Genomic DNA, 18,838 nt, shown 5'->3' with positions numbered 1-18,838 from the left:
ATTAAAACCGTGAACACATCCTGCATGCATATCTCATGCAGTTATTGTTGATTGAACCGAGAAGTCTTTATACGTCTTCACGGTGCATTCTTCGTTTTGTCTCCGTTACAACGTTTGAGTAAACTCTTTAGAACACGAAACAACTGATAGTAGCTTGCAGTGGTAGTGTCTCATTACTTTAAACATATTGTCTGTTAGGTGGAGCTTTTAGACTGGCGTTGACTTTTCTGCTTCTGTCGTATATTTTAATAATATTCGTATCATAATATGAATGCATTCAATTTGCATATGATATAGTGGATGCGTTAGATTTACTGGAATCAAGAAGAAATGCTGACAGAATGATCAACATATCTTAGACTTGATTAAATTGGGTACTCTATCCCGTTCGCATGGACATGTGGATACGTTCTCATTTAGGGACATTTTAGGAAAGGAGAGAAATACTTGCAGGTATATCTATATTCATTTTGACAACAATTGAAAATCAGTGGAAGCTAAATCATAACCACCTACCCTCGGACTTTCACCCATGACCCTTAGATTAAATGTCGGATGCTCTAGCGACTGAGATTGGGGCACTACTCATCCAAATTCTGTCAGTTTGTCAGTCTCGGATTTTGCTGCGTAGCCCTTTCCATTACATATTTAAAGGGCGCGGCCATGTTTGTATCACATGACGTTTAGCACTTATGGTGCAGATAGATGCCCAGAGCTCGGTTCAAACGAAAATGCTTTTCTTTACATTTCACGTTAATATCATTTAATTGCACAAGTCTTTGGAATTAAGAGTTTTTTGTTATGAAAACAAAATTCAGTAAATGCGTCCCCCACTGCTGCCATCATATTTGCATTTCCAGTAATGCTGCATATTAGTTCGTTAACTGAGAAATGAATGAGTCATAATTACCCAATAGTATTACGAATCTATGGTCATACACTAAAAAACAAACATAAGCAAAACCAAAACGGTTTCTAATACTGAACAAATAATTCAGTTAACAAAATTGTAAAATGAAAATATAAGAGGGACTTACAGCATTATGAATTGCATCCAAAATCATCCCAAAATGTTATCTTCAAGTCCAAAGGAATAGAATGTTCCGAATAAAATCTACATCCTCAAATGCATTGGTCTACCAACAGTTCTGATATATCACAATGGCATTTTCAAGAATTCTTTAAAAAATAATTCACAATAGGCCAAAAATAATATTTTAACCCACGTAGCATTTTGTGGCTCCAATGAATAATTCAAACAAATGTTTGCTTCCAAATGATATCTAAACACAACAATAAATATACCTGAAGAATAATGTTACAAGAAGAACATACAAAATATGACTGACCAAATAGTCCAACTCCACGTACTTAAATACAGACAATAAGGAGTGAAAACTCATTAGCTACTACTCACTACGTGACAATGAACAAATATCCCTAAAAGCTCCGGTGGCCTAGTAATTACAGCGTACGCCTCGGATGCGGGAGTTCGTGGGATCGATCCCCGGCCGAGTCATACCAAAGACTTACAAATATGGTACTAACAGCTGCCTTGCTTGGGGCTCAGCATTAAGAGGTTAGTGTTAGGACTGGTCGGCCGGATCTCAGGATAAAGTGACTGGGTGGGACATCATGCCACATGTCTGCGGCATGATGCCCCAGTGCTAGCCATCACTATAAACTGCCACACAGCAGACATCGTAGCGATATGACTGAAAAATTCTTAAGAGCTACCTTAAAAATACAAATCACATGCACACACAAACACACACACACACACACACACACACACACACACAAATCTCCCATGTCGTAGAAATAAAACCACCACATCTAACACAACACCTTCCGTATTTATGTATTTTCTCCTGTACCGATCCATAGAAGAAAATCACAAATATGTATAGAGAACAATTAATTGGAAGCAAGTTTATCAACTTACAGGTACTATTTAATTGATCATGTAGTGTGTAAGCATTGCTTTCTCTGGAAACAAAAAAATTCAAGATAGGTGATTTTCACATGTGTACTTAACTGAGAGAAATTAAGGAAAGAATGCGAAGATTTAAGAGAACAGCAGAAGGATAGTGTTTGTGTTGTCCGGACTGTAAAGTCATAACTGTTAACACAAAGAAACAATGAGTAGTCTTAACTTTAGCAACTTCCTCGGCTAATGACACATTTGTGCATTTCCTTAGGCAGCAAAATTTAAATTCCTCCGTGAATGGTTGACTGCCATGTAAACTGGATTATTGTTTCCATAAGGGGCTAACATCTAAGATCCAATCAATCCTAGACGCTAGCTATGTGAAATTGATGAGATAACGATTAACCATGTTGCGCATAACTACCCGAGCCAACATTCGACCATGCATTAACAAGTAGCCCGCCTAGCTCAGTCGGTAGAGCATCAGACTTTTAATCTGAGGGTCGTGAGTTCGAGTCCCACGGTGGGCGTACAATTTTTAATACCATTACAAATTTATACTACACTTTGTACACGCGTCTATTTGGCTACAAATAGGTGTGATGGTAAATGTCCCACATAAACGTTTTCTTTTCTCATATAATCATTTTTATGTTGAATTTTGATATCCTCTTCTTCAAATTCATTAGCTTGTCAATGTCTTTCTGGTTTCGACACAGCCCTCATAAAGGTACTGATTATGCTAGTGACCCTGTATGTACCCATCCAGATAAAAAGTGAATGAAATATGTAAGTTCATTTACATATTCTATATACTTCTATTGAAGCCTTTTGTTTTGTAATTCAATAGTGTTGGGATTTTTCTATCCTATCCTTGTACTGGTGTATATTTTTGTTTGTCATCTAATATTTTCGAGCTCTTAGCGCTTTAACGTCTCAGGCGCTGTACTAAGTCCACATAATTATTATTATTATTATTATTATTATTATTATTATTATTATTATTATTATTATTATTATCAATTGTGGCAATTTCCAAAATAATGATAAATAATTCATCCCAATTATTTCTTCATTTTCATTTTGCAACTAAAATTGTAAGTCAGCAAAAATTCATTTTTAGGACTAACATATTTCTTTCTTTGCTTTTTTTTTTTTTTGGTCATTTTTTTTTTTTTGTTCTTCTTTTTTTGTTTTAACCATTGATATCACCTCACCGGATTGCGCGATCCTTTTGGCCACTGCTTTCGAATGTCCGATAGCCCGTAATCATACTTCCCACAAAACTGTGAACTCATTATTGTAACCTTCATGACTTGATCTAAGATAGGTTTCTTTCACATATGTACGGTGCAGTTTTTATTTTCTCCACGTTGCAAAGTTTCATCTAACTCATCAGAACAGGAAAGAACTGACAGTACCTTGCAGTGCTAGTCTCTTTTCTTCTCTTCAATTTAAGACATATTAACTTTTAGTCGCAGATTTTAAAATTCCTTTGAGATTTGTGTTACATTGCGAATTATATATTATGTTATTGTTTGAATCGTAAGATTAATGCATTTAATTCTCAAACGATGCATTGCATTCTTTAGCTTACTTAAATCGAGAACTATTATCAAAACTCGCAATTGATAAATCATTTTAAAAAGATCCATATTTTCATTCATTTAGATTGAGCATCCGAAATTGGACGGCAATTTTAAGACTTAGTATTTTAATTTTAAGACTTAGTATTTTCACCAATACAATCATCGCATTCTATACCGCGATGTTGTGACCACCGAATTCAGGTGTCCGAGAGGCGGTGATCGTACCTCCATTAAAACCGTGAACACATCCTGCATGCATATCTCATGCAGTTATTGTTGATTGAACCGAGAAGTCTTTATACGTCTTCACGGTGCATTCTTCGTTTTGTCTCCGTTACAACGTTTGAGTAAACTCTTTAGAACACGAAACAACTGATAGTAGCTTGCAGTGGTAGTGTCTCATTACTTTAAACATATTGTCTGTTAGGTGGAGCTTTTAGACTGGCGTTGACTTTTGTGCTTCTGTCCGTATTTTTAATAATATTCGTATCATAATATGAATGCATTCAATTTGCATATGATATAGTGGATGCGTTAGATTTACTGGAATCAAGAAGAAATGCTGACAGAATGATCAACATATCTTAGAGTTGATTAAATTGGGTACTCTATCCCGTTCGCATGGACATGTGGATACGCTCTCATTTAGGGACATTTTAGGAAAGGAGAGAAATACTTGCAGGTATATCTATATTCATTTTGACAACAATTGAAAATCAGTGGAAGCTAAATCATAACCACCTACCCTCGGACTTTCACCCATGACCCTTAGATTAAATGTCGGATGCTCTAGCGACTGAGATTGGGGCACTACTCATCCAAATTCTGTCAGTTTGTCAGTCTCGGATTTTGCTACGTAGCCCTTTCCATTACATATTTAAAGGGCGCGGCCATGTTTGTATCACATGACGTTTAGCACTTATGGTGCAGATAGATGCCCAGAGCTCGGTTCAAACGAAAATGCTTTTCTTTACATTTCACGTTAATATCATTTAATTGCACAAGTCTTTGGAATTAAGAGTTTTTTGTTATGAAAACAAAATTCAGTAAATGCGTCCCCCACTGCTGCCATCATATTTGCATTTCCAGTAATGCTGCATATTAGTTCGTTAACTGAGAAATGAATGAGTCATAATTACCCAATAGTATTACGAATCTATGGTCATACACTAAAAAACAAACATAAGCAAAACCAAAACGGTTTCTAATACTGAACAAATAATTCAGTTAACAAAATTGTAAAATGAAAATATAAGAGGGACTTACAGCATTATGAATTGCATCCAAAATCATCCCAAAATGTTATCTTCAAGTCCAAAGGAATAGAATGTTCCGAATAAAATCTACATCCTCAAATGCATTGGTCTACCAACAGTTCTGATATATCACAATGGCATTTTCAAGAATTCTTTAAAAAATAATTCACAATAGGCCAAAAATAATATTTTAACCCACGTAGCATTTTGTGGCTCCAATGAATAATTCAAACAAATGTTTGCTTCCAAATAATATCTAAACACAACAATAAATATACCTGAAGAATAATGTTACAAGAAGAACATACAAAATATGACTGACCAAATAGTCCAACTCCACGTACTTAAATACAGACAATAAGGAGTGAAAACTCATTAGCTACTACTCACTACGTGACAATGAACAAATATCCCTAAAAGCTCCGGTGGCCTAGTAATTACAGCGTACGCCTCGGATGCGGGAGTTCGTGGGATCGATCCCCGGCCGAGTCATACCAAAGACTTACAAATATGGTACTAACAGCTGCCTTGCTTGGGGCTCAGCATTAAGAGGTTAGTGTTAGGACTGGTCGGCCGGATCTCAGGATAAAGTGACTGGGTGGGACATCATGCCACATGTCTGCGGCATGATGCCCCAGTGCTAGCCATCACTATAAACTGCCACACAGCAGACATCGTAGCGATATGACTGAAAAATTCTTAAAAGCTACCTTAAAAATACAAATCACATGCACACACAAACACACACACACACACACACACACACACACACACAAAAATCTCCCATGTCGTAGAAATAAAACCACCACATCTAACACAACACCTTCCGTATTTATGTATTTTCTCCTGTACCGATCCATAGAAGAAAATCACAAATATGTATAGAGAACAATTAATTGGAAGCAAGTTTATCAACTTACAGGTACTATTTAATTGATCATGTAGTGTGTAAGCATTGCTTTCTCTGGAAACAAAAAAATTCAAGATAGGTGATTTTCACATGTGTACTTAACTGAGAGAAATTAAGGAAAGAATGCGAAGATTTAAGAGAACAGCAGAAGGATAGTGTTTGTGTTGTCCGGACTGTAAAGTCATAACTGTTAACACAAAGAAACAATGAGTAGTCTTAACTTTAGCAACTTCCTCGGCTAATGACACATTTGTGCATTTCCTTAGGCAGCAAAATTTAAATTCCTCCGTGAATGGTTGACTGCCATGTAAACTGGATTATTGTTTCCATAAGGGGCTAACATCTAAGATCCAATCAATCCTAGACGCTAGCTATGTGAAATTGATGAGATAACGATTAACCATGTTGCGCATAACTACCCGAGCCAACATTCGACCATGCATTAACAAGTAGCCCGCCTAGCTCAGTCGGTAGAGCATCAGACTTTTAATCTGAGGGTCGTGAGTTCGAGTCCCACGGTGGGCGTACAATTTTTAATACCATTACAAATTTATACTACACTTTGTACACGCGTCTATTTGGCTACAAATAGGTGTGATGGTAAATGTCCCACATAAACGTTTTCTTTTCTCATATAATCATTTTTATGTTGAATTTTGATATCCTCTTCTTCAAATTCATTAGCTTGTCAATGTCTTTCTGGTTTCGACACAGCCCTCATAAAGGTACTGATTATGCTAGTGACCCTGTATGTACCCATCCAGATAAAAAGTGAATGAAATATGTAAGTTCATTTACATATTCTATATACTTCTATTGAAGCCTTTTGTTTTGTAATTCAATAGTGTTGGGATTTTTCTATCCTATCCTTGTACTGGTGTATATTTTTGTTTGTCATCTAATATTTTCGAGCTCTTAGCGCTTTAACGTCTCAGGCGCTGTACTAAGTCCACATAATTATTATTATTATTATTATTATTATTATTATTATTATTATTTTTATTATTATCAATTGTGGCAATTTCCAAAATAATGATAAATAATTCATCCCAATTATTTCTTCATTTTGATTTTGCAACTAAAATTGTAAGTCAGCAAAAATTCATTCTTAGGACTAACATATTTCTTTCTTTGCTTTTTTTTTTTTTTGGTCATTTTTTTTTTTTTTGTTCTTCTTTTTTTGTTTTAACCATTGATATCACCTCACCGGATTGCGCGATCCTTTTGGCCACTGCTTTCGAATGTCCGATAGCCCGTAATCATACTTCCCACAAAACTGTGAACTCATTATTGTAACCTTCATGACTTGATCTAAGATAGGTTTCTTTCACATATGTACGGTGCAGTTTTTATTTTCTCCACGTTGCAAAGTTTCATCTAACTCATCAGAACAGGAAAGAACTGACAGTACCTTGCAGTGCTAGTCTCTTTTCTTCTCTTCAATTTAAGACATATTAACTTTTAGTCGCAGATTTTAAAATTCCTTTGAGATTTGTGTTACATTGCGAATTATATATTATGTTATTGTTTGAATCGTAAGATTCATGCATTTAATTCTCAAACGATGCATTGCATTCTTTAGCTTACTTAAATCGAGAACTATTATCAAAACTCGCAATTGATAAATCATTTTAAAAAGATCCATATTTTCATTCATTTAGATTGAGCATCCGAAACTGGACGGCAATTTTAAGACTTAGTATTTTAATTTTAAGACTTAGTATTTTCACCAATACAATCATCGCATTCTATACCGCGATGTTGTGACCACCGAATTCAGGTGTCCGAGAGGCGGTGATCGTACCTCCATTAAAACCGTGAACACATCCTGCATGCATATCTCAAGCAGTTATTGTTGATTGAACCGAGAAGTCTTTATACGTCTTCACGGTGCATTCTTCGTTTTGTCTCCGTTACAACGTTTGAGTAAACTCTTTAGAACACGAAACAACTGATAGTAGCTTGCAGTGGTAGTGTCTCATTACTTTAAACATATTGTCTGTTAGGTGGAGCTTTTAGACTGGCGTTGACTTTTGTGCTTCTGTCCGTATTTTTAATAATATTCGTATCATAATATGAATGCATTCAATTTGCATATGATATAGTGGATGCGTTAGATTTACTGGAATCAAGAAGAAATGCTGACAGAATGATCAACATATCTTAGAGTTGATTAAATTGGGTACTCTATCCCGTTCGCATGGACATGTGGATACGCTCTCATTTAGGGACATTTTAGGAAAGGAGAGAAATACTTGCAGGTATATCTATATTCATTTTGACAACAATTGAAAATCAGTGGAAGCTAAATCATAACCACCTACCCTCGGACTTTCACCCATGACCCTTAGATTAAATGTCGGATGCTCTAGCGACTGAGATTGGGGCACTACTCATCCAAATTCTGTCAGTTTGTCAGTCTCGGATTTTGCTACGTAGCCCTTTCCATTACATATTTAAAGGGCGCGGCCATGTTTGTATCACATGACGTTTAGCACTTATGGTGCAGATAGATGCCCAGAGCTCGGTTCAAACGAAAATGCTTTTCTTTACATTTCACGTTAATATCATTTAATTGCACAAGTCTTTGGAATTAAGAGTTTTTTGTTATGAAAACAAAATTCAGTAAATGCGTCCCCCACTGCTGCCATCATATTTGCATTTCCAGTAATGCTGCATATTAGTTCGTTAACTGAGAAATGAATGAGTCATAATTACCCAATAGTATTACGAATCTATGGTCATGCACTAAAAAACAAACATAAGCAAAACCAAAACGGTTTCTAATACTGAACAAATAATTCAGTTAACAAAATTGTAAAATGAAAATATAAGAGGGACTTACAGCATTATGAATTGCATCCAAAATCATCCCAAAATGTTATCTTCAAGTCCAAAGGAATAGAATGTTCCGAATAAAATCTACATCCTCAAATGCATTGGTCTACCAACAGTTCTGATATATCGCAATGGCATTTTCAAGAATTCTTTAGAAATAATTCACAATAGGCCAAAAATAATATTTTAACCCACGTAGCATTTTGTGGCTCCAATGAATAATTCAAACAAATGTTTGCTTCCAAATAATATCTAAACACAACAATAAATATACCTGAAGAATAATGTTACAAGAAGAACATACAAAATATGACTGACCAAATAGTCCAACTCCACGTACTTAAATACAGACAATAAGGAGTGAAAACTCATTAGCTACTACTCACTACGTGACAATGAACAAATATCCCTAAAAGCTCCGGTGGCCTAGTAATTACAGCGTACGCCTCGGATGCGGGAGTTCGTGGGATCGATCCCCGGCCAAGTCATACCAAAGACTTACAAATATGGTACTAACAGCTGCCTTGCTTGGGGCTCAGCATTAAGAGGTTAGTGTTAGGACTGGTCGGCCGGATCTCAGGATAAAGTGACTGGGTGGGACATCATGCCACATGTCTGCGGCATGATGCCCCAGTGCTAGCCATCACTATAAACTGCCACACTGCAGACATTGTAGCGATATGACTGAAAAATTCTTAAAAGCTACCTTAAAAATACAAATCACATGCACACACAAACACACACACACACACACACACACACACACAAATCTCCCATGTCGTAGAAATAAAACCACCACATCTAACACAACACCTTCCGTATTTATGTATTTTCTCCTGTACCGATCCATAGAAGAAAATCACACATATGTATAGAAAACAATTAATTGGAAGCAAGTTTATCAACTTACAGGTACTATTTAATTGATTATGTAGTGTGTAAGCATTGCTTTCTCTGGAAACAAAAAAATGTCAAAATAGGTGATTTTCACATGTTTAATTAACTGAGAGAAATTAAGGAAAGAATGCGAAGATTTAAGAGAAGAGAGGAAGGATAGTGTTTGTGTTGTCCGGACTGTAAAATCATAACTGTTAACACAAAGAAACAATGACTAGTCTTAACTTTAGCAACTTGCTCGGCTAATGACACATTTGTGCATTTCCTAATGCAGCAAAATTTAAATTCCTCCGTGAATGGTTGATTGCCATATAAACTGGATTATTGTTTCCATAAGGGGCTAACATCTAAGATCCAATCAATCCTGGACGCTAGCTATGTGAAATTGATGAGATAACGATTAACCATGTTGCGCATAACTACCCGAGCCAACATTCGACCATGCATTAACAAGTAGCCCGCCTAGCTCAGTCGGTAGAGCATCAGACTTTTAATCTGAGGGTCGTGAGTTCGAGTCCCACGGTGGGCGTACAATTTTTAATACCATTACAAATTTATACTACACTTTGTACACGCGTCTATTTGGCTACAAATAGGTGTGATGGTAAATGTCCCACAGAAACGTTTTCTTTTCTCATATAATCATTTTTATGTTGAATTTTGATATCCTCCTCTTCAAATTCATTAGCTTGTCAATGTCTTTCTGGTTTCGACACAGCCCTCATAAAGGTACTGATTATGGTAGTGACCCTGTATGTACCCATCCAGATAAAAAGTGAATGAAATATGTAAGTTCATTTACATATTCTATATACTTCTATTGAAGCCTTTTGTTTTGTAATTCAATAGTGTTGGGATTTTTCTATCCTATCCTTGTACTGGTGTATATTTTTGTTTGTTATCTAATATTTTCGAGCTCTAAGCGCTTTAACGTCTCAGGCGCTGTACTAAATCCACATAATTATTATTATTATTATTATTATTATTATTATTATTATTATTATTATTATCAATCGTGGCAATTTCCAAAATAATGATAAATAATTCATCCCAATTATTTCTTCATTTTGATTTTGCAACCAGAATTGTAAGTCAGCAAAAATTCATTTTTAGGACTAACATATTTCTTTCTTTACTTTTTTTTTTTTTGGTCATTTTTTTTTTTTTTTGTTCTTCTTTTTTTCTTTTAACCATTGATATCACCTCACCGGATTGCGCGATCCTTTTGGCCACTGCTTTCGAATGTCCGATAGCCCGTAATCATACTTCCCACAAAACTGTGAACTCATTATTGTAACCTTCATGACTTGATCTAAGATAGGTTTCTTTCACATATGTACGGTGCAGTTTTTATTTTCTCCACGTTGCAAAGTTTCATCTAACTCATCAGAACAGGAAAGAACTGACAGTACCTTGCAGTGCTAGTCTCTTTTCTTCTCTTCAATTTAAGACATATTAACTTTTAGTCGCAGATTTTAAAATTCCTTTGAGATTTGTGTTACATTGCGAATTATATATTATGTTATTGTTTGAATCGTAAGATTAATGCATTTAATTCTCAAACGATGCATTGCATTCTTTAGCTTACTTAAATCGAGAACTATTATCAAAACTCGCAATTGATAAATCATTTTAAAAAAATCCATATTTTCATTCATTTAGATTGAGCATCCGAAACTGGACGGCAATTTTAAGACTTAGTATTTTAATTTTAAGACTTAGTATTTTCACCAATACAATCATCGCATTCTATACCGCGATGTTGTGACCACCGAATTCAGGTGTCCGAGAGGCGGTGATCGTACCTCCATTAAAACCGTGAACACATCCTGCATGCATATCTCATGCAGTTATTGTTGATTGAACCGAGAAGTCTTTATACGTCTTCACGGTGCATTCTTCGTTTTGTCTCCGTTACAACGTTTGAGTAAACTCTTTAGAACACGAAACAACTGATAGTAGCTTGCAGTGGTAGTGTCTCATTACTTTAAACATATTGTCTGTTAGGTGGAGCTTTTAGACTGGCGTTGACTTTTGTGCTTCTGTCCGTATTTTTAATAATATTCGTATCATAATATGAATGCATTCAATTTGCATATGATATAGTGGATGCGTTAGATTTACTGGAATCAAGAAGAAATGCTGACAGAATGATCAACATATCTTAGAGTTGATTAAATTGGGTACTCTATCCCGTTCGCATGGACATGTGGATACGCTCTCATTTAGGGACATTTTAGGAAAGGAGAGAAATACTTGCAGGTATATCTATATTCATTTTGACAACAATTGAAAATCAGTGGAAGCTAAATCATAACCACCTACCCTCGGACTTTCACCCATGACCCTTAGATTAAATGTCGGATGCTCTAGCGACTGAGATTGGGGCACTACTCATCCAAATTCTGTCAGTTTGTCAGTCTCGGATTTTGCTGCGTAGCCCTTTCCATTACATATTTAAAGGGCGCGGCCATGTTTGTATCACATGACGTTTAGCACTTATGGTGCAGATAGATGCCCAGAGCTCGGTTCAAACGAAAATGCTTTTCTTTACATTTCACGTTAATATCATTTAATTGCACAAGTCTTTGGAATTAAGAGTTTTTTGTTATGAAAACAAAATTCAGTAAATGCGTCCCCCACTGCTGCCATCATATTTGCATTTCCAGTAATGCTGCATATTAGTTCGTTAACTGAGAAATGAATGAGTCATAATTACCCAATAGTATTACGAATCTATGGTCATACACTAAAAAACAAACATAAGCAAAACCAAAACGGTTTCTAATACTGAACAAATAATTCAGTTAACAAAATTGTAAAATGAAAATATAAGAGGGACTTACAGCATTATGAATTGCATCCAAAATCATCCCAAAATGTTATCTTCAAGTCCAAAGGAATAGAATGTTCCGAATAAAATCTACATCCTCAAATGCATTGGTCTACCAACAGTTCTGATATATCACAATGGCATTTTCAAGAATTCTTTAGAAATAATTCACAATAGGCCAAAAATAATATTTTAACCCACGTAGCATTTTGTGGCTCCAATGAATAATTCAAACAAATGTTTGCTTCCAAATAATATCTAAACACAACAATAAATATACGTGAAGAATAATGTTACAAGAAGAACATACAAAATATGACTGACCAAATAGTCCAACTCCACGTACTTAAATACAGACAATAAGGAGTGAAAACTCATTAGCTACTACTCACTACGTGACAATGAACAAATATCCCTAAAAGCTCCGGTGGCCTAGTAATTACAGCGTACGCCTCGGATGCGGGAGTTCGTGGGATCGATCCCCGGCCAAGTCATACCAAAGACTTACAAATATGGTACTAACAGCTGCCTTGCTTGGGGCTCAGCATTAAGAGGTTAGTGTTAGGACTGGTCGGCCGGATCTCAGGATAAAGTGACTGGGTGGGACATCATGCCACATGTCTGCGGCATGATGCCCCAGTGCTAGCCATCACTATAAACTGCCACACTGCAGACATTGTAGCGATATGACTGAAAAATTCTTAAAAGCTACCTTAAAAATACAAATCACATGCACACACAAACACACACACACACACACACACACACACACACAAATCTCCCATGTCGTAGAAATAAAACCACCACATCTAACACAACACCTTCCGTATTTATGTATTTTCTCCTGTACCGATCCATAGAAGAAAATCACAAATATGTATAGAGAACAATTAATTGGAAGCAAGTTTATCAACTTACAGGTACTATTTAATTGATTATGTAGTGTGTAAGCATTGCTTTCTCTGGAAACAAAAAAATGTCAAAATAGGTGATTTTCACATGTTTAATTAACTGAGAGAAATTAAGGAAAGAATGCGAAGATTTAAGAGAAGAGAGGAAGGATAGTGTTTGTGTTGTCCGGACTGTAAAATCATAACTGTTAACACAAAGAAACAATGACTAGTCTTAACTTTAGCAACTTGCTCGGCTAATGACACATTTGTGCATTTCCTAATGCAGCAAAATTTAAATTCCTCCGTGAATGGTTGATTGCCATATAAACTGGATTATTGTTTCCATAAGGGGCTAACATCTAAGATCCAATCAATCCTGGACGCTAGCTATGTGAAATTGATGAGATAACGATTAACCATGTTGCGCATAACTACCCGAGCCAACATTCGACCATGCATTAACAAGTAGCCCGCCTAGCTCAGTCGGTAGAGCATCAGACTTTTAATCTGAGGGTCGTGAGTTCGAGTCCCACGGTGGGCGTACAATTTTTAATACCATTACAAATTTATACTACACTTTGTACACGCGTCTATTTGGCTACAAATAGGTGTGATGGTAAATGTCCCACAGAAACGTTTTCTTTTCTCATATAATCATTTTTATGTTGAATTTTGATATCCTCTTCTTCAAATTCATTAGCTTGTCAATGTCTTTCTGGTTTCGACACAGCCCTCATAAAGGTACTGATTATGGTAGTGACCCTGTATGTACCCATCCAGATAAAAAGTGAATGAAATATGTAAGTTCATTTACATATTCTATATACTTCTATTGAAGCCTTTTGTTTTGTAATTCAATAGTGTTGGGATTTTTCTATCCTATCCTTGTACTGGTGTATATTTTTGTTTGTTATCTAATATTTTCGAGCTCTAAGCGCTTTAACGTCTCAGTCGCTGTACTAAATCCACATAATTATTATTATTATTATTATTATTATTATTATTATTATTATTATTATTATTATCAATTGTGGCAATTTCCAAAATAATGATAAATAATTCATCCCAATTATTTCTTCATTTTGATTTTGCAACCAGAATTATAAGTCAGCAAAAATTCATTTTTAGGACTAACATATTTCTTTCTTTGCTTTTTTTTTTTTTGGTCATTTTTTTTTTTTTGTTCTTCTTTTTTTCTTTTAACCATTGATATCACCTCACCGGATTGCGCGATCCTTTTGGCCACTGCTTTCGAATGTCCGATAGCCCGTAATCATACTTCCCACAAAACTGTGAACTCATTATTGTAACCTTCATGACTTGATCTAAGATAGGTTTCTTTCACATATGTACGGTGCAGTTTTTATTTTCTCCACGTTGCAAAGTTTCATCTAACTCATCAGAACAGGAAAGAACTGACAGTACCTTGCAGTGCTAGTCTCTTTTCTTCTCTTCAATTTAAGACATATTAACTTTTAGTCGCAGATTTTAAAATTCCTTTGAGATTTGTGTTACATTGCGAATTATATATTATGTTATTGTTTGAATCGTAAGATTAATGCATTTAATTCTCAAACGATGCATTGCATTCTTTAGCTTACTTAAATCGAGAACTATTATCAAAACTCGCAATTGATAAATCATTTTTAAAAAATCCATATTTTCATTCATTTAGATTGAGCATCCGAAACTGGACGGCAATTTTAAGACTTAGTATTTTAATTTTAAGACTTAGTATTTTCACCAATACAATCATCGCATTCTATACCGCGATGTTGTGACCACCGAATTCAGGTGTCCGAGAGGCGGTGATCGTACCTCCATTAAAACCGTGAACACATCCTGCATGCATATCTCATGCAGTTATTGTTGATTGAACCGAGAAGTCTTTATACGTCTTCACGGTGCATTCTTCGTTTTGTCTCCGTTACAACGTTTGAGTAAACTCTTTAGAACACGAAACAACTGATAGTAGCTTGCAGTGGTAGTGTCTCATTACTTTAAACATATTGTCTGTTAGGTGGAGCTTTTAGACTGGCGTTGACTTTTGTGCTTCTGTCCGTATTTTTAATAATATTCGTATCATAATATGAATGCATTCAATTTGCATATGATATAGTGGATGCGTTAGATTTACTGGAATCAAGAAGAAATGCTGACAGAATGATCAACATATCTTAGAGTTGATTAAATTGGGTACTCTATCCCGTTCGCATGGACATGTGGATACGCTCTCATTTAGGGACATTTTAGGAAAGGAGAGAAATACTTGCAGGTATATCTATATTCATTTTGACAACAATTGAAAATCAGTGGAAGCTAAATCATAACCACCTACCCTCGGACTTTCACCCATGACCCTTAGATTAAATGTCGGATGCTCTAGCGACTGAGATTGGGGCACTACTCATCCAAATTCTGTCAGTTTGTCAGTCTCGGATTTTGCTGCGTAGCCCTTTCCATTACATATTTAAAGGGCGCGGCCATGTTTGTATCACATGACGTTTAGCACTTATGGTGCAGATAGATGCCCAGAGCTCGGTTCAAACGAAAATGCTTTTCTTTACATTTCACGTTAATATCATTTAATTGCACAAGTCTTTGGAATTAAGAGTTTTTTGTTATGAAAACAAAATTCAGTAAATGCGTCCCCCACTGCTGCCATCATATTTGCATTTCCAGTAATGCTGCATATTAGTTCGTTAACTGAGAAATGAATGAGTCATAATTACCCAATAGTATTACGAATCTATGGTCATACACTAAAAAACAAACATAAGCAAAACCAAAACGGTTTCTAATACTGAACAAATAATTCAGTTAACAAAATTGTAAAATGAAAATATAAGAGGGACTTACAGCATTATGAATTGCATCCAAAATCATCCCAAAATGTTATCTTCAAGTCCAAAGGAATAGAATGTTCCGAATAAAATCTACATCCTCAAATGCATTGGTCTACCAACAGTTCTGATATATCACAATGGCATTTTCAAGAATTCTTTAGAAATAATTCACAATAGGCCAAAAATAATATTTTAACCCACGTAGCATTTTGTGGCTCCAATGAATAATTCAAACAAATGTTTGCTTCCAAATAATATCTAAACACAACAATAAATATACCTGAAGAATAATGTTACAAGAAGAACATACAAAATATGACTGACCAAATAGTCCAACTCCACGTACTTAAATACAGACAATAAGGAGTGAAAACTCATTAGCTACTACTCACTACGTGACAATGAACAAATATCCCTAAAAGCTCCGGTGGCCTAGTAATTACAGCGTACGCCTCGGATGCGGGAGTTCGTGGGATCCATCCCCGGCCGAGTCATACCAAAGACTTACAAATATGGTACTAACAGCTGCCTTGCTTGGGGCTCAGCATTAAGACGTTAGTGTTAGCACTGGTCGGCCGGATCTCAGGATAAAGTGACTGGGTGGGACATCATGCCACATGTCTGCGGCATGATGCCCCAGTGCTAGCCATCACTATAAACTGCCACACTGCAGACATTGTAGCGATATGACTGAAAAATTCTTAAAAGCTACCTTAAAAATACAAATCACATGCACACACAAACACACACACACACACACACACACACACACAAATCTCCCATGTCGTAGAAGTAAAACCACCACATCTAACACAACACCTTCCGTATTTATGTATTTTCTCCTGTACCGATCCATAGAAGAAAATCACAAATATGTATAGAGAACAATTAATTGGAAGCAAGTTTATCAACTTACAGGTACTATTTAATTGATTATGTAGTGTGTAAGCATTGCTTTCTCTGGAAACAAAAAAATGTCAAGATAGGTGATTTTCACATGTGTAATTAACTGAGAGAAATTAAGGAAAGAATGCCAAGATTTAAGAGAAGAGCAGAAGGATAGTGTTTGTGTTGTCCGGACTGTAAAATCATAACTGTTAACACAAAGAAACAATGACTAGTCTTAACTTTAGCAACTTGCTCGGCTAATGACACATTTGTGCATTTCCTTATGCAGCAAAATTTAAATTCCTCCGTGAATGGTTGATTGCCATATAAACTGGATTATTGTTTCCATAAGGGGCTAACATCTAAGATCCAATCAATCCTGGACGCTAGCTATGTGAAATTGATGAGATAACGATTAACCATGTTGCGCATAACTACCCGAGCCAACATTCGACCATGCATTAACAAGTAGCCCGCCTAGCTCAGTCGGTAGAGCATCAGACTTTTAATCTGAGGGTCGTGAGTTCGAGTCCCACGGTGGGCGTACAATTTTTAATACCATTACAAATTTATACTACACTTTGTACACGCGTCTATTTGGCTACAAATAGGTGTGATGGTAAATGTCCCACAGAAACGTTTTCTTTTCTCATATAATCATTTTTATGTTGAATTTTGATATCCTCTTCTTCAAATTCATTAGCTTGTCAATGTCTTTCTGGTTTCGACACAGCCCTCATAAAGGTACTGATTATGGTAGTGACCCTGTATGTACCCATCCAGATAAAAAGTGAATGAAATATGTAAGTTCATTTACATATTCTATATACTTCTATTGAAGCCTTTTGTTTTGTAATTCAATAGTGTTGGGATTTTTCTATCCTATCCTTGTACTGGTGTATATTTTTGTTTGTTATCTAATATTTTCGAGCTCTAAGCGCTTTAACGTCTCAGTCGCTGTACTAAATCCACATAATTATTATTATTATTATTATTATTATTATTATTATTATTATTATTATTATCAATTGTGGCAATTTCCAAAATAATGATAAATAATTCATCCCAATTATTTCTTCATTTTGATTTTGCAACCAGACTTGTAAGTCAGCAAAAATTCATTTTTAGGACTAACATATTTCTTTCTTTGCTTTTTTTTTTTTTGGTCATTTTTTTTTTTTATGTTCTTTTTTTTTTTTCTTTTAACCATTGATATCACCTCACCGGATTGCGCGATCCTTTTGGCCACTGCTTTCGAATGTCCGATAGCCCGTAATCATACTTCCCACAAAACTGTGAACCCATTATTGTAACCTTCATGACTTGATCTAAGATAGGTTTCTTTCACATATGTACGGTGCAGTTTTTATTTTCTCCACGTTGCAAAGTTTCATCTAACTCATCAGAACAGGAAAGAACTGACAGTACCTTGCAGTGCTAGTCTCTTTTCTTCTCTTCAATTTAAGACATATTAACTTTTAGTCGCAGATTTTAAAATTCCTTTGAGATTTGTGTTACATTGCGAATTATATATTATGTTATTGTTTGAATCGTAAGATTAATGCATTTAATTCTCAAACGATGCATTGCATTCTTTAGCTTACTTAAATCGAGAACTATTATCAAAACTCGCAATTGATAAATCATTTTAAAAAGATCCATATTTTCATTCATTTAGATTGAGCATCCGAAACTGGACGGCAATTTTAAGACTTAGTATTTTAATTTTAAGACTTAGTATTTTCACCAATACAATCATTGCATTCTATACCGCGATGTTGTGACCACCGAATTCAGGTGTCCGAGAGGCGGTGATCGTACCTCCATTAAAACCGTGAACACATCCTGCATGCATATCTCATGCAGTTATTGTTGATTGAACCGAGAAGTCTTTATACGTCTTCACGGTGCATTCTTCGTTTTGTCTCCGTTACAACGTTTGAGTAAACTCTTTAGAA

The 18,838-nt window shown here is 35.6% G+C and overlaps 5 non-coding genes across 5 annotated transcripts; all 5 read left to right on the top strand.

The window, feature by feature from the left end:
• The first annotated feature begins 2,387 nt into the window (after positions 1-2,387).
• Trnak-uuu (transfer RNA lysine (anticodon UUU)) lies at positions 2,388-2,460 on the top strand. Its single transcript has one exon. It is a non-coding gene; the product is annotated as a tRNA-Lys (tRNA).
• A 3,677-nt stretch (positions 2,461-6,137) lies between these two features.
• On the top strand, positions 6,138-6,210 carry Trnak-uuu (transfer RNA lysine (anticodon UUU)). Its single transcript has one exon. It is a non-coding gene; the product is annotated as a tRNA-Lys (tRNA).
• Positions 6,211-9,876: 3,666 nt separating this feature from the next.
• On the top strand, positions 9,877-9,949 carry Trnak-uuu (transfer RNA lysine (anticodon UUU)). Its single transcript has one exon. It is a non-coding gene; the product is annotated as a tRNA-Lys (tRNA).
• A 3,665-nt stretch (positions 9,950-13,614) lies between these two features.
• On the top strand, positions 13,615-13,687 carry Trnak-uuu (transfer RNA lysine (anticodon UUU)). The gene has a single exon. It is a non-coding gene; the product is annotated as a tRNA-Lys (tRNA).
• Positions 13,688-17,351: 3,664 nt separating this feature from the next.
• On the top strand, positions 17,352-17,424 carry Trnak-uuu (transfer RNA lysine (anticodon UUU)). The gene has a single exon. It is a non-coding gene; the product is annotated as a tRNA-Lys (tRNA).
• The last annotated feature ends 1,414 nt before the right edge of the window (positions 17,425-18,838 follow it).

Source organism: Sinohyriopsis cumingii, chromosome 11, assembly GCF_028554795.1.
Source record: "Sinohyriopsis cumingii isolate HCF-2022 chromosome 11, ASM2855479v2, whole genome shotgun sequence".
Taxonomy (NCBI): domain Eukaryota; kingdom Metazoa; phylum Mollusca; class Bivalvia; order Unionida; family Unionidae; genus Sinohyriopsis; species Sinohyriopsis cumingii.
This window is presented reverse-complemented; position numbering and strand designations above follow the sequence as displayed.